We start from the raw sequence: 14,643 nt of genomic DNA, 5'->3' as shown, positions 1-14,643 counted from the left end.
CACTTGTACATGTATATATGATGGCTTTAGCCTCCTGATAATACTAAGTTTCATATTTCTCTAACAAACACCAACCAAGAAGCTTCCAGTCCTTGTAGGGTCACTACAAATTAATTAGTCTATTTCTATGTGACACTGCATTCATTTAGCCAAAGTATCTACAGTTAAGTATTCGAAGAATCTAATAAATGGAAAGAATAGTACTGTGAGAAATATATACTGCATTACCTAAAAAAGTGTGCACCAACAATACAGTCTTGGGACTTTGTTTCCCTCCAATTAGATTAAGATCACAGTATATGTGCAAATAGAAAGAATGCAATGGGAAGGACATTACTTCTTCACATCCGCAAATATTTGCTACTTAACTTCACATTTTTCAATAAAAGCCCACAACTATGAGAAATAACAGAATTAATCATACATGGGATATCTTATTTGAGTAGCACATGAATGTACCTTTGATTGTGTCAATCACAGCGTTCAGAAGTTTCTTTCTTGGTTCTTTGAGTAGAACAGGATAGTTACTCAGTACCATTGTAGTAGCAATTCCACAATTCACAAGTCCACCACAAGCCAGGATGGCGACTCTCCTTAATTTCCTAGGCGTCAATACAAAGTTTGTAGCACCAAGAACCTGTCACGTATTTTATATGATTAAGACATTGTGTAATTCCATAGTAACAATTAAGAAAAAAGGCCCTCATACCTCGGATGTTGAACACTGGCCGAGGAATGCATGAAGTAAACTTTTACATGTATTAGAGAAAAGAAGGCCCTGCATTGCATTTGCTTATTTCATTTGCATTAAGGAAGTGAATCAATATTTTTGTAACCTATACTTCATATTCCTCGTTTAATATACATCATATTCCCCATTAGGAAGTGAATTGATATTTTTGTGAATGCAACAATGCAAGGCTTTGAAAATTGTAAACTATAATCATGATATGGAAAGATAACTACCCTATACGTAATCCTCCATCCTGTGTTTCAGTCCTGCAGCGATGATCTTGAGAGGAAGCAGTTAAGGCAATGGGAATGAAAATTTGCATTTTAGTTCTAGAATTTGGATATGCAACAACCATTATATGTGGTGTAGTTATGAAAGGAAACTACCTTTGAGGCAAAGAATAGGGGAAAGAGGGAAGTAAAATATAAAAGGAAGATGAGTGCAAGCATAAATTTTACAGAAGTGACTAAGTTGTCTCTTGTGCAAGTGATCATGGTGAGGTTGTAGGGGTCAACATAGTACATATCCCAGTTATTGAGCATGCCATGGGAGTCCTTGAGATGGTTCTTGAACCCAACCAGTGCTTTGCACTGCTGCTGCAGGAAGAATAGACAGAGTTTGGCACAAAACAAATAATCCGAGAAACAAACCTAAAAGAGACAACCATCAAACCTCACTTCTTCTATGCAGCAGCAATGACACCCTCTAAGATTTTGCCACTGCCTCCGGCGCTCAGCCTCTGCTCCTCCAAATGCTGGTGGCACGGGACGCCACCATGGCAGCGGTACCCAATCATGCCCCTGTTCTTATTGGCGTGTCCAGGAATGCCGGCGGTCGTCCGGCACGACGCGGAATCCGGCAGAAGGCTATGCCCCCAGGCACCACGACAACAACCTGTGGTCCCGGTCCCGGTGTGGCCCCCGACCACGGCCACAACAGCGGCCCCGGTGCCGAGAAGCCTCCCAGCAGCGAGTAGTGGCGCCATGAGGCTTATCCCGCATGGCCTCGGCCTCGACGCAACTTCTGTGAAACATCCGCAGGAGTCGTGCCGGCAACAGCCTCCGGCGAGCAGCATGTCGTGTTGTGTTTTTGCTAAGAGAGAGATGGTTGTTCGGCCATGTTGGGTGTGGCCAGCGGCGGCACAGTGAGGATGGAGCACCACGAGGAAGGAAGCAAGGTGTGGTAATTTTTTTGGAAGGGCCCGAGGAGGGCATGATGTGCGGGAGAGGGTTATTGAGGACTAACTATAATTTCATAATTACGTGATTCTCATGTCCAAAAATAATACTCTCTGTAATTAGAATGATCTGACTGTCAAACGCTTGATAATAATTTCCATAACTAACATGATCCTACTGTCCAACTAATGATAGTCTTTATAATTAATGTTATCCTTCCATCCAAAGAATGATACTATTCATAATTAATGTGATCCTCTCATCGAATGCTTGATTATACTTTCCAAATTAACTGATCTGCCTAATTAATTGCATGTATCTGGTATTAATGGCTGCGTGCGAATGAACGAAACGACATACGGACTCCTCCATTAGGAGTAGAGATATGGTGGTAAAATGCTCACAATATAGCAAATATCAATGGCTTACAAGTTCTTACCATGCAGTAGGTGATGACCGGCAACCAACGGTGTCAAATAACTCCAAAGATTGAGAAAGCGATTGCCAGGTGAACGCAAAGATGCATGGTGTAAAATATGAGGAGCTAGGTTGGCTATATATGGTAGTAAAAGATTAGCTATAATCAATTCAGAGATGCAATGTTGAATAAACACTCAACAACGACACTATGCTGGTCCTAGGCTAGACCAGACTAGAGACGCGAGCCTAGAAAATGAGTGTCGGTGTCAAAACCGGCGGATCTCGGGTAGGGGGTCCCGAACTGTGCGTCTAGGGTTGATGGTAACAGGAGACAGGGGACACAATGTTTACCTAGGTTCGGGCCCTCTCTATGGAGGTAATACCCTACTTCCCGCTCGATTGATCTTGATGAATATGAGTATTTCAAAAGTTGATCTACCACGAGATCGTAATGGCTAAACCCTAGAAATCTAGCCTGTCTGACTATGATTATGAGGATGTATGTCTACGGACCTAGCCCTCTGGTTTATATAGACACCGGAGGGATCTAGGGTTACATAAGGTCAGTTACAGAGAAAGGAATCTTCATATTTGGTCGCCAAGCTTGCCTTCCACGCCAAGGAGAGTCCCATCCGGACACGGGTAGAGTCTTCAGTCTTTGTATCTTCACAGCCCATCAGTCCGGCCCACGTCTAATAGGCCGGACGCCCGAGGACCCCTTAATCCAGGACCCCCTCAGTAGCCCTGAACCAGACTTCAATGATGAGGTGTCCGGCGCGCAGATAGTCTTCGACATTGCAAGGCGGGTTCCTCCTCCGATGACTTCAAAGCGATGTATTCAGCTTTCCATTTAATGTCGTACCCCTCGGCTTCCGCACCTTCCTGACTTCAGCTTCCACGTGTCAAGTGAATACAAGAGGTCGGGGTATTTTTGCACATACCACCCTGACCATACAAGAGAGGTGCCTATTTAAAGAGGGAGAATAGATCTCAGATACATTCCATGCCCCGCGGAAAAAATCCTCAGAGCTTGCTAAGCAGAACCACCCCAACATGGCTAACTCTACCAGCTCTTCCTCTCATCCCCATGGCTCCGAAAAGGGTGATTGGGAGAGATGCTCCATATCTCACAGTCAGCTGTCGAAGCTACAAAAACAGGGCTTTCTTCCTCCCGTGGATCTAGTCCCCGTACGAGCAGGGCTGACGTCCTTCAATAGCGGGGTTCAGGCGGAGAACTTCCCCAATTCGTCCAGGGTGGAACGAGTATGCGTCGTTTCCTTCTTGATAAGAGGCATCGGATTTCCAATCCATCCCTTTCTCCGAGGAATTCTCGAGTATTATGGCCTCCAACTGCACAATTTCACTCCTGCCTCCATCCTGCACATTGTGGGTTATGTTCCTCTATGCGAGCTATTCCTAGGCTGCGAGGCCCATTTTGATTTATGGAGAAAACTATTCTGCCTCGTCCCTTGTAATCAAGGAGGGTCAATATTTGAAGTGGGAGGAGCCGAAGTGTGGCATATCGCCGGGACCAGATACTTGTCCGGCACGCTGAAGAAGGCTTACTAAGAGTGGCCTTCCGAATGGTTCTATATTGACGACGTCGCTCTTCCTGACCCAGTCCGGATGGGCCTCCCTGAATTTTCAAGCGCTCCATTGAAGAAACGCCATAACTGGCATCCTCGGAGCCTCGAGGAGGAGGACAGCGCAGAAGTCAGTCAGTTGATGGGCAAGATTAAGATGCTCGCCTAGTCCGGATTGTCAATAATCGAGGTTATGGCGATCTCCATAGTGCGGGGGTCCAGCCACTCCAATACAGAGGGCTTCCCATGTGGCACTATAACAAGGAAGATGACGCCTCATGGTACGTTCGGAAAGGTCCGCAAACCCCCGTCGCTTTGGTCAAAATATTGGCTGAATTGTACAAAGGGGAGAAGGAGGAGTTCACTAGTCTCCAATGTCGAGATGGGTTTTCCATGTATAATCCTCCTAGCCGGGTAAGCTCCAATCCCACCATTTTACTCCTTTCCCTGAATCATTTTCGATGGACAGTAACCTATCCACTCGCAATAGGAATGGCGGAAGGCTATCGAGGGGATCCATAGCCCCGCTCCCCAGCCGGAGGGTCACAACCGGGACCTTGACCCCGGATTCGAAGAAGATGCAGACATATTTGTGGAGCTTGAGGATGGAGTATTCTATCAGACAAGTTACGATGGTACAGAAGTACCCATCATCGCCGATTACCCCGGCCTCCTCCCTGCTTCGCATGTAAGTAATTTAAAAGACACCTTCTTCGAAAGAGTTTCCTCACTATGCCTCACCCACGACACTATTTTGTGTTCCAAAGGGGAGGCGCTCGACGCAACAACGTGCACCAGAAACGTCTTCGAGGAGAATGGCGCCCGCGTCGAGCATATCTTCGAAGAGCAAGGCAAATGATAACACGGCAGAACCCTCGTCAAAGAGGTAAGGTTTTTTCAAGAATACATCTTTTGATCGCCACATCAAATCATGATGCCATTCGCCACATTCTATCAGAAAAAGTATCCGCCGTACTGTGTCCGGGGATCCGGCCGGACATGCCTCCACTAGTCGGGTTCCTGACCCTGCCCTAAGGACGGGGGCTGACACGGGAGTGGCGTCGAACTGTCCTTCCATAGAGGATTCAGACGATATGTCCGTCACGAACTCTGAAGTGGAGAGCGCCATGAATCATCATTGTCGGAGGGCCGCTCTTCATGAGCCCGGCTTTTCAAAGGAGGTATTTGATGCCTTTAGCTTGGCCGATGCATACATCCGAGTTGCTCGGGATGGGCTTGCCAGAGCCACGGACCAGCATCTGAAAGATATGCGGGTAAGCATAGATTTAATAATCATACACCAGTAGCCCCCGAGACTTAAAGCAGTTGATACAACTGATTTAAAGATCATTGTATAACCAGGTGCTTACGGAGAAGAACAACCTGTTATCTTAGGAACTAGAAATGTATCGGACCTAGCTAACTACTGCCAATGCCGAACTGGAGAAATCCAAGAAGGCGTTTCCTGGTAATGTCCCCCCTATTGAGAAAACATAATGGTATACTAATAATTCTAACACGGTTGCTCACCTCTTGGACAAACTCAAGCCCAAGTGGGAAGGTCCATTCATCATTAGATCAACTGCAAGAGCAACTGAAAGCCGCTCAAGGTGGAGAACGAGAAGCCAAAAAACTACTAGCTGCGGGCGAGCATGTGCTAACAGAAGTCGTGATGGAGAAAAACAAGCTCCAAGATTCCAATACCCAACTGGGCGAGGAACTGAAAGATGTTTGGGCCCAACTTGCTGACTCCGTAAAGGAGAATAAAAGGCTGCGAGGCGACATATTCAATATGTGGTCGAACTTACCTTCGAATAATTCGGAGATAGAGGGGACTGACAGAGTTATGTCTGCAGGTATACTGACCGGTAGTCCCAAAGAGGAGATGTCCGGATTCTCGAGCGATATGCTACAAGAGCTGTCGCAAGTGCACGAGCAGGCTTGGCAGGCGATGCAAAGTGTTGCCAAGGCCTTATGGCCATCTGCCTCCCCTCCGGGAAAGATGGAGGAGCTTATACAACTATTCAAGGGAGCGCGACGACCCTTTAGATTGTTGGAGATATCAGCCTGCCGGGAAGGTGCACGAGAGGCCTGGGCCATGGCGAAAACACGGTATACCAAGCTTTATCTGAATCATATGGCTCGAGTCGGACCTCTAGGGTCAGATGGAAAGGAAGTTCCTGTTAATTTTTGGTATATGACCAAGTAGAAGTAGCCGCTAAGTATTCCCAGCAGGATTGTAAGTTAGACAGCCTGCTGGAAAGTATAGAGGAGGAAATTTTTGAGTCCAAGTGACTATGTACTTTCCTTGACATATGTAACTCTAGCTGAACTAGAAAACGATTGTCATGGCAGACCTTTTCACTTTAACCTCTGGACCCGAAGGTGCGGAGTGTTTCCGAATACCCGAGCGGTAAAATAGACCGGGGTATGCGTGGAAACCAGGCATAGGGGTCATAGTTGCTTGAACAGACAAGTTGTATCCGGCTAGTTATGTTATATTACAGTATGATTGTAAGAAACATCTTCCAGAGAGAATAGTTCCGTTAAGGGTTCCTTTCCCTGGGTGTGCATGCGTTAAAATGCATGTCCGAACTGTGATTGGAAAAAATCGCAGTATACGTAACATCTGGGGGTTCACCATGGGGTGAATGCAAAAACATATTTAATCCACCAACCGAATATTCCCTTAATAACGCTAGCTTTCAGCTTCACCGAGTCTGAGGTACACATCTGGATGACCTGACAGTAACAATCGCAGAGGTGCTCCCTTTATGCCCTAGCCAAACTAACGGGAACGTAGGCATAAGCACAGGAGCCAGGCAACCCAGCTTGGCCAAAACTTAAGTCATATCGATGCATATAATGGTGAAGAAAAGGTACATATGGGAAAAATGCATATGTGATGAGCTTGATGCTCGAAAATAAGAATAAGCTTCTGTCCGGGAAGCCCCCAGGTATAATGGATGTACATGTTCGAGGATGTGTACATCACAGGTGCACGGTTTAGCCGTGCAAAAGCTTTAAGGCTTAGAGAAAAAAAGGAAGAACGAAAAGGGAGGAAAAACAAAGGAAACAACATGGAGAAGGAGACAAACAAATAGTTCAGTGCTAGGCATAGAATCTTCGGAGTCTGGTCGTGTTCCAGGGGTTCAGCTCTAGGCGATTTTCTGATGCAGCATGCTGGCGATACGCTCCTCTAGTGAGAACTTCGTCAATAATGAATGGACCTTCCCACTTGGGCTTGAGTTTGTCCTTTTTCTTCTCTGGCAAGCATAGAACGAGTTCGCCAACATTATAAGTCTTGGCCCATACTTCTCTGCTTTGATATTTGCGGGCATGTTGTTGATAAAATGTGGAACGGGCTTTTGCAACATCACGCTCTTCCTCTAGGGCATCTAGGCCGTCCTGCCAATCAAGCTCGGCCTCTCTCTCTTCATACATGCACACTCGAGGTGAGTCATGAATAATATCGTAGGGCAACACAGCCTCCGCGCCGTACACCATGAAGAAAGGTCTATATCTAGTAGTGCGGTTGGGCGTGGTCCGCAGCCCCCAGAGTATGGAGTCAAGCTCCTTGACCCAGTGCTTGTCCGATTCTCTCAAAGACCGCACTAGTCTGGGTTCAATGCCGCTCATAATAAGACCATTGGGCCGTTCGACTTGACCGTTTGTTCGTGGGTGGTAGACAGAGGCATAATCGAGCTTAATGCCTAGATTAGCACACCAAGTTTTCACCTCATCAGCTGTGAAATTGGAGCCGTTATCGGTGATGATGCTATGTGGAACACCATAACGGTGCACCACGCCGGATATGAATTCTATCACTGGCCCCACCTCGGCCGTTTTAACTGGTTTGGCCTCTATCCACTTACTGAATTTATCCACCATGACCAGCAGATACTTTCTCTTATGGCTTCCTCCTTTAAGGGGTCCGACCATATCAAGCCCCCAGACCGCGAAAGGCCAAGTGATGGGGATTGTTTGTAGAGCGGTGGGGGGGCCATATGGCTTTGGTTGGTGAAGAGCTAGGATTTGATGCAACATTGGACGAGGTCCTGTGCATATGCTCAGGCCGTCGACCAATAAAAACCTGTACGAAAGGCCTTGCTAACAAGGGCCCGAGCTGAGGCGTGGTGACCACCGAGACCGGCATGAATTTCAGCCAAGAGCTGCCGCCCCTCTTCCTTTGAGATACATCTTTGAAGGACTCCGGTAGCGCTTTTCTTGTAGAGTTCTCCGTCGTGAACCTTGTAGGCCTTCGAACGCCGGATAATGCGGCAAGCCTCATTCTGATCCTCCGGGACTTCTCTCCTATTAAGGTAGGCCAAGAAGGGTTCGGTCCATGGGGCTGCCATGATGAGATGCCAACGGTGTTATTTCGGTGGCTGAGCCCCCGATGATATCGTTGTGTTCGGAATCTGGGGTTGTGTTCGGATCCGGACTGGTGTTGCCGCTCTCCCCTTCCCACACCACGGACGGCTTAAAAAGCCTTTCTAGAAAGATGTTAGGTGGGACGGGGTCGCGCTTAGCACCGATGCGAGCAAGGACGTCCGCCGCTTGATTACTTTCTCGATCCACATGATGAAACTCGACCCCTCGAACCGAGCCAACATTTTTAGGATGGCGTAGCGATAAGACGCCATCTTCGGATCTTTGGCATCAAAATCTCCATTTATTTGAGATACTGCGAGGTTTGAGTCCCCCGCACTTCCAGGCATTGTATGCCCATGGAGACAGCCATCCGGAGACCATGCAATAAGGCCTCGTATTCGGCTGTGTTATTGGAGTCTGTGTATAATATTTGGAGCACGTACTGGACTATGTCTCCAGTGGGGGACATTAAAACGACGCCCGCTCCTAATCCTGCTAGCATTTTGGAACCATCGAAATACATAACCCAGCTGGAATATGTGCCGTACTCTTTAGGGAGTTCGGCTTGTGTCCATTCGGTGACGAAGTCCGCCAGTACTTGGGATTTGATGGCTCGACGCGGTTTGTATGTTATGTCAAATGGAAGGAGCTCAATGGCCCATTTGTCTATCCGGCCCGTAGCATCGCGGTTGTTTATTATGTCATTGAGTGGTACTTTGGAAGCCACCGTGATAGAACATTCTTGGAAGTAGTGCCGTAGCTTCCAGGATGCCATGAAGACCGCGCATGCTATCTTTTTATAATGAGAGTACCGTGATTTGCATGGTGTGAGGACAGTGGATACGTAGTATACCGGCTTCTGAAGCAGGAACTTGTGTCCGTCCCGCTCTCGCTCAATGATGAGCACGACGCTCACCACCTGGTGTGTTGCCGATATGTATAATAACATGGGCTTGCCGACGTTCGGTGCGACCAGGATTGGGTTGCTCGCAAGAAGGGTTTTTATTTCTTCCAATCTGGCTGTTGCCGCATCCGTCCACTCGAAGTGATCAGTGTGTCGGAGGAGGCGATATAGTGGCAATGCCTTTTCTCCTAATCTGGAGAAAAAGCGGCTTAGAGCTGCCACACATCCTGCAAGTTTTTGGACCTGTTTAAGGTCCGTTGGCGTAGCCAATTGTGACAAAGCTCGGATTTTGGCTGGATTTGCTTCAATTCCTCTATTGGAAACAATGAAGCCTAGTAGCTTTCCAGTAGGGATGCCGAAAACACACTTTTCCGGATTGAGCTTGATGTCATATACACGGAGGTTGTGGAATGTGAGATATAAATCGTCTATTAGTGAATGGACGTGCCTAATTTTAATGACGACGTCGTCCACGTATGCTTCAATTGTCTTGCCGATCTGTTTCTCCAGGCATGTTTGAATCATGCGTTGGTAGGTGGCCCCGACGTTTTTGAGCCCGAAGGGCACGGTGTTGAAGCAGAATGGCCCATATGGGGTAATGAATGACGTTGCGGCTTGATCAGACTCCTTCATTTTGATTTGATGGTATCCGGAATATGCGTCGAGGAAGCACAGTGAGTCATGTCCTGCGGTGGCATCAATGATTTGGTTGATGCGGGGGAGGGGGAAGGGATCCTTAAGGCAGGCCTTATTGAGGTCTTTAAAATCGACGCACATGCGCTAGGATTTATCCTTCTTTGGCACCATCACCAGGTTTGCTAGCCAGTCCGGATGTTTTATTTATCTAATGAATCCGTCCTCGATTAGCTTGGCTAGCTCCTCCCCCATAGCTTGACGCTTGGGTTTGAAAAAGCGTCGTTGTGTTTGCTTGACCGGTTTATACCCCTTCAATATATTGAGGCTGTGTTCGGCCAATCTGCCTGGGATTCCTGGCATATCCGAGGGGTGCCAGGCGAATATATCCCAGTTCTCACGCAGAAACTCTCGTAGCGCGGTGTCGACCGTTGGGTCTAGTTTGTGCCCCGATAGATGCTGTCTTCTTGGGGTCCGTTGGATGGACTTGGAATTTGACTATTTCTTCTGCTGGTTTGAAGGAGGTGGATTTGGGTCGTTGATACGCCTCCAACGTATCTATAATTTTTGATTGCTCCATGCTATATTATCTACTGTTTTGGACATTATTGGGCTTTATTATCCGTTTTATATTATTTTTGGGACTAACCTATTAACCGGAGGCCCAACCCAGAATTGCTGTTTTTTGCCTATTTTAGGGTTTCGAAGAAAAGGAATATCAAACGGAGTCCAAATGGAATGAAACCTTCGGGAACGTGATTTCCTCACCGAACATGATCCAGGAGACTTGGACCCTACGTCAAGAAATAAAGGAGGAGGCCACGAGGTAGGGGGGCGCGCCTACCCCCCAGGCGCGCCCTCCACCCTCGTGCCCCCCTGTTGCTCCACCGACGTACTCCTTCCTCCTATATATACCTACGTACCCCCAAACGATCAGAGACGGAGCCAAAACCCTAGTTCCACTGTCGTAACTCCCTGTATCCACGAGATCCCATCTTGGGGCCTGTTCCGGAGCTCCGCCGGAGGAGGCATCCATCACGGAGGGCTTCTACATCAACACCATAGCCTCTCCGATGAAGTGTGAGTAGTTTAACTCAGACCTTCGGGTCCATAGTTATTAGCTAGATGGCTTCTTCTCTCTTTTTGTATCTCAATACAATGTTCTCCCCCTCTCTTGTGGAGATCTATTCGATGTAATCTTCTTTTTGCGGTGTATTTGTTGAGACCGATGAATTGTGGGTTTATGATGAAGATTATCTATGAACAATATTTGAAGCTTCTCTGAATTCTTTTATGTATGATTGGTTATCTTTGCAAGTCTCTTCGAATTATCAGTTTGGTTTGGCCTACTAGATTGATCTTACTTGCAATGGGAGAAGTGCTTAGCTTTGGGTTCAATCTTGTAGTGTCCTTTCCCAGTGACAGTAGGGGAAGCAAGGCACGTATTGTATTGTTGCCATCGAGGATAACAAGATGTTTTTTTATCATATTGCCTGAATTTATCCCTCTACATCATGACATCTTGCTTAAGGCGTTACTCTGTTTTCATGAACTTAATACTCTAGATGCATGCTGGATAGAGGTCGATGAGTGGAGTAATAGTAGTAGATCCAGGCAGGAGTCGGTCTACTTGTCTCGGGCGTGATGCCTATATACATGATCATACCTAGATATTCTCATAACTATGCTCAATTCTGTCAATTGCTCAACAGTAATTCGTTCACCCACCGTAAAATACTTATGCTCTTGAGAGAAGCCACTAGTGAAACCTATGGCCCCGGGGTCTATCTTCATCATATTAATCTTCCAATACTTAGTTATTTCCTTTGATTTTTTACTTTGATTTTATTTTACTTTGCATCTTTATCACAAAAATACCAAAAATATTATCCTATCATATCTATCAGATCTCACTCTCGTAAGTGACCGTGAAGGGATTGACAACCCCTTATCGCGTTGGTTGCGAGGAGTTATTTGTTTTGTGCAGGTACAAGGGACTCGCGCGTAGCCTCCTACTGGATTGATACGTTGGTTCTCAAAAACTGAGGGAAATACTTACGCTACTTCGCTGCATCATCCTTTCCTCTTCAAGGAAATCCAACGCAGTGCTCAAGAGGTAGCAAGAAGATTTCTGGCGCCGTTGCCGGGGAGTCTACGCAAAAGTCAAACATACCAAGTACCCATCACAACCCTTATCTCCCGCATTACATTATTTGCCATTTGCCTCTCGTTTTCCTCTCCCCCACTTCACCCTTGCCGTTTTATTCACTGTCTCTCTCTATCCTCCCTCTCTTTCTCTATTTGCCTCTTTTTGCCCGTTTCTTGCTTGCTTGTGTGTTGGATTGCTTGCTTGTCACGATGGCTCAAGATAACACTAAATTGCGTGACTTTACCAATACCAACAACAATGATTTTATTAGCACTCCGATTGCTCCTCTTACCGATGCTGAATCTTGTGAAATTAATGCCGCTTTGCTGAATCTTGTCATGAAAGATCCGTTTTCCGGTCTTCCTAGTGAAGATGCCGCTACCCATCTAAATAGCTTCTGATAGAGGCAAAGGTGTCCCATCTTTCAATGAGATGATGGATATCGCTTTGGTGGCAGTCGACTTTGACGATCCGACTACGAACGTGCGAGGACGTCGCGCCTTAGCAATCGCTAAACCAACTCCGAGAGGTTATTGACCATGCCGGAGCACGATCAACCTAACCACGAGGGTCTGTTTCCTGCAAGCAAACGAAGAACAAGCAAGAAACTGAGATTGCAATCTGGATATTGCGAATATAAGATGAAAGCTTTATTGATCAAGGTGGGGTTCTGTGACGCCTTTGTCTGGTCGTTGAACACAAACGAAGTACGCGAAGTTGCAGCTATGGCGAACTTTAATCTAAACAAAACCCAAAATCTAAACGGTGCCCTAAGGGCTGTATATATGGAGGAAGAGAGGGGAATTTCGTGGCCCTTGGTGGAGGGGTCCGAAATCAACCCTATCTCTTGTTTCCCCACACATACGGACTCTAAAAATAGCCTATACTTATGTATTTCGAAATTACATGGGCCTGGCCCAATAAAAAGGTGACGCAACACCTATAATAGCCTCGGGACGAAATTTATGAAGTGGCACCTTGTATATTTCGTCCAAGGCTTCATGCACCCATTATGGTGGCTTCAAAGTCCTGAAATCATCACTTGTAACTCCGTTCTTGTTCCCCTTGCGCATGGCATCATCTCCATGCTTGTTCTTGCTCCAATGTTCATCCTTCTCCAAGCTAGGCCCTTCATTTGTAAGCAAAACAAATGTATCCAATTTAGGCAGCATCATATTCTCATGAACATTAGAATCATTACCAAGAAACGAAAGTACCTGATAATTTAATTGGCGTGCGCGAGCTCTAGTAATTGGTCCCGTATATGTAGCAGTAGGGGTTGTGGGTGTAACAATGGTATTGATGTCCTCATCAGCTTCGTTGATTTGTGTGATATGCAAAAGAAGAAAGATGTGGATAATGATATTGTTCAATTGAAGCTATTTCCTTTTTTGCTTAGAGATCGTGCTAAAGCTTGGTTTTCGTCTTTGCCTAAAAATAGTATTGATTCTTGGAACAAGTGCAAAGATGCTTTTATCTCTAAGCATTTTCCTCCCGCTAAGATCATCTCCCTTAGAAACGATATTATGAATTTTAAGCAACTTGATCATGAACATGTTGCACAAGCTTGGGAGAGGGTGAAATTAATGATACATAATTGCCCTACTCATGGTTTGAATTTGTGGATGATTATACAAAAATTTTATGCCAGATTGAATTTTGCTTCTAGAAATCTTTTAGATTCGGCCGCGGGAGGCAGTTTTATGGAAATCACTTTAGGAGAAGCTACTAAACTCCTAGATAATATTATGGTTAATTATTCTCAATGGCATACTGAAAGATCTACTAATAAAAAGGTGCATGCGATAGAAGAAATTAACGTTTTGAGTGGAAATATGGATGAACTTATGAAATTATTTGTTAGCAAGAGTGTTTCTTATGATCCTAATGATATGCCCTTGTCTACTTTGATTGAGAATAATAATGAATCTATGGATGTGAATTTTGCTGGTAGGAACAATTTTGGTAACAACGCGTATAGGGGAAATTTTAATCCTAGGCCTTATCCTAGTAATCCCTCTAATAATGATGGTAATTCCTACAACAATTCTTATGGAAATTATAATAAGATGCCCTCTGATTTTGAATCTAATATTAAAGAATTTATTACTTTGCAAAATAATTTCAATGCTTTGATTGAAGAAAAATTGCTTAAGATTGATGAGTTGGCTAGGAACGTTGATAGAATTTCTCTTGACATTGATTCTTTGAAACATAGATCTATTCCACCTAAGCATGATATCAATGAGTCTCTCAAAGCCATGAGAATTTCCATTGATGAGTGCAAAAACCGCTAGGATGCGTGCTAAGAAAGATGCCTTTATAAGAGCGTGTTCTTCTAGTTCCTATGAGAATAAAGATGAAGATCTAAAAGTTATTGATGTGTCCCCTATTAAATCTTTGTTTTGCAATATGAATCTTGATAATGATGGGACTGAATATGATCCACCTTTACCTAGAAGACGTTCCAAAAATTCGGAGTTTTTAGATCTTGATGCTAAATTTGATGAAAGTTGGATTGAAGTAATTAAAATCCTAGATGTTGCTAAACCCACTATTTTGGATTTCAAGGAATTTAATTATGAAAATTGCTCTTTGATTGATTGTATTTCCTTGTTGCAATCCGTGCTAAATTCTCCTCATGCTTATAGTCAAAATAAAGCGTTTAC

The 14,643-nt window shown here is 45.3% G+C and overlaps 1 pseudogene; it reads right to left on the bottom strand.

Moving 5' to 3' along the window:
- Positions 1-224: 224 nt before the first annotated feature.
- Positions 225-1,808, bottom strand: LOC119283486 (annotated as a pseudogene).
- Between the last annotated feature and the right edge of the window lie 12,835 nt (positions 1,809-14,643).

Source organism: Triticum dicoccoides, chromosome 4A (genome assembly GCF_002162155.2).
Source record: "Triticum dicoccoides isolate Atlit2015 ecotype Zavitan chromosome 4A, WEW_v2.0, whole genome shotgun sequence".
NCBI lineage: Eukaryota > Viridiplantae > Streptophyta > Magnoliopsida > Poales > Poaceae > Triticum > Triticum dicoccoides.
Note: the sequence above shows the minus strand (reverse complement) of the source record. Positions and strands in the feature narration are given on the sequence as shown.